Here is a 2,694-nt window from a genome sequence, read left to right as displayed (position 1 = left end):
CAGGAACAGGAAACTTCCAAGCAGGGCTGGGAGGGGGGTATAAAAAGACCTTCTGCCCATGTGCTCTCTCTCTTTTCCTTCTCCTCTGCTGCTTATCTGTCTTCTGCAATAAACTGTAACCTTCTTCCCAAAGCAGTTGCCATGTTTGCTTATTTATTCCCGGCTTGGATGAACCAGGATGAAGACTTACCTTCTAACACTAGGCTAGGACAGGCTAATGTGATGAGAAGTAACCAATTCCAACAGCCTTCTTCAACTCGGCACCTTCCAGATGTGTTAACATATAAGAGTATAAGAAGACCAATGATGGGTCAGGATAAAGCCCCAGTAAGTCCAATATTCTGAACTCAAAGTGGCCAACCCAATGATTATCTTGGCTCAGGGATGATAGGCTTTATAAACCAGCACATCTGCAAGGTTCAGATAGGGGAAATCTGGTCTTCAGGACGAGGCAAGAGGCATTATATACACTACAACTTGTAAAGTTATAATTTTTTAATTAATCAGACCACCACTTCTCCTACTCCTATTACTATGAGGCTGTTTGGTATAGTGGTTAAGGCATCAGGCTAGAAACTGAAAGCTCATGAGTTTTAGTCTTGCTTTAGGCACAAAGCTAGCTGGGGTGACCTTCTACCAGTCACTTCCTCTCAGCCCTAGGAAACAGGCAATAGCAAGACATTTTTGCCAAGAAAAATGCAGGAATTTGTCTCTCTAAGCAGTTGCCAGGAGTCAGCATCTACTCAAAGGGTCAAAACAGAACAAAACTCTCTATTACTAAGAAAAGGATGAGAAAGACTAAGAAATGCAGAAAAAAAGTTATCCTGGTTTTTAAGGATTATTGACTGGCTAACACATCAACATTTCACATGAATTCCCAAAAATAACTTACTGAAAAGTGGTGCATGTAGCAATCTTTAAACAACCTTTGAGGAAATAGCAAGGAGTTCCTGATAAGGATGCCTGGTTTTTTGTATGGCAGCAGCAATTGGAAAGTCAGAGTGCTCAGATGTCTCCTGGGATTTTTTTCTTAAATTTGTGGCTTTGTATTTTGTTCTCAGTTTGAAGCTTTTCATTTCCAGCTTAGCCAACCAGATGCTTTGGGAAGTTTGCAGAGGAAATCACAAAAGCAGCAGTGTTCCTTTACTGTTCAGAGTTAAACTGCTTCTGAACATGGAAGCTCAGTATTTTGTTTATAATGCTTAAAGGAGAAGCATCCAGTGGCAGTTGAGGATTGAACAGATTGGAAGAAGTGAAGAGCTATACGGCAGAACTTGCAGGATAATTGGATCCTAGATCCCCCCATTTTCGTGACAAGCCAATCTGCACCCCCATGATTCTCCTGCCTGAGTACTATGTGCCAATTGGTATCCCTCCAATTAGCATCTGCAACAACTTTTCTAGCCTTATCATATGTAGCCTGAGGACTGGCTTATTAAATTCCACAGAAAGATTTTGGCAGAAGCCCATGTACTTCCTCCTTCCTCTCCCAAATAACAGTAGTACCCATATGTAGAAGAAATTAAACCAGGCTCTAAACTTACCCTGCTTGGGTGATGTTCCAATATCTCTATTCTCAACTCTCATTTCAGCACCTAACTTTCACAGCAAGGTGCAATTGGTGCCACCATGCATCTTGTGCTATCATCCTGTAGAAGGATGCCACTGTAATGTCCAGGAGAAGATAAGAGGGCTCTTTGGGCCACCTATCAACTGGCAGTGGCAGGCAGTGATCCAAGCAAAACCATGAGAAATATAAATCCAAGATCTCCGTAAGGATGTGCCTGGCAGAACATACCCCTGCCTGAAAGGTTCAGAAAGAAAAAGACAGCAAAGGCATCTTCAACTGGGCAGGCAATAGTCCTGAAGTAACAATCCAGACAGCAGCAAAGTTGTCCAAAGCACAGTTATAAGTGAAGATGATTCTTAAGAAAAAATCCAAAATTGGGAGAACCTACCCAGCAGGCACAGCCGGTGGCAAGCAATGCCAAAACATCCTGGCAGATGAATCCAAGCTGATTATTCACCCAAAGACTTGGTAGAGTTAGCACTGGGCTCCTAATATCAGTCTAAAATCAGCCACCTCCATCTGCAAGCGGCCACGATCCCGTTTAGCACTACCGATGTGGTTTTTGTGATGATAAAGAGTCCGAATCCTTCTGTTTATGGTAGCTGTCACCTACCTTTCCCCCACTCCCCAAAATCAATAATGGGGGTATATACAGAACAGGGTATCTCCTCCCCTTAGTGTCTCATAAAAGAGAGGGGCCAGTCCTAAAGAAAAAGAAGGGACAACTCAAGAGCAAGTCGGAAGAAAGAGGAGAAGACCCCCGAGGAGAAGGAAAGGAAGATCTCCCTAAAGGGTGGAGGAGCTACCTAGATCAGAGGTGGGTGGGCAAGGCTGGAGGGTGGCGGAGGAGGAGAAAAAGGAGGAGTGAGTGTCACAGCGAAAAACGTCCTGACGGAAACGCAGCAGTTTCTCCCACCGGCTCAGGCTAAAGCGGTTCCCGGAGTAAACATTCCTTCTGTAGGATTGGAAAAAACCCAGGCGGGGATGGAGGGGTGGGGGTCCTCCATTTCTCCCAGTGAAGCGAGCGATCCTGAATCCCAGTCATCCCTATTTCCCCAGTTCGCCTCCCGCGCAAATCCTTTTCTCCGTTTACTTCACCTTCTTGGGGGGGGGGGGGGGAGGGG

This window comes from Protobothrops mucrosquamatus, unplaced genomic scaffold (assembly GCF_001527695.2).
Source record: "Protobothrops mucrosquamatus isolate PMUCROS unplaced genomic scaffold, P.Mucros_1.0 scaffold1632, whole genome shotgun sequence".
NCBI classification, from domain to species: domain Eukaryota; kingdom Metazoa; phylum Chordata; class Lepidosauria; order Squamata; family Viperidae; genus Protobothrops; species Protobothrops mucrosquamatus.
The sequence above is the reverse complement of the archived record's forward strand: the minus strand, read 5'-3'. Positions refer to the sequence as shown.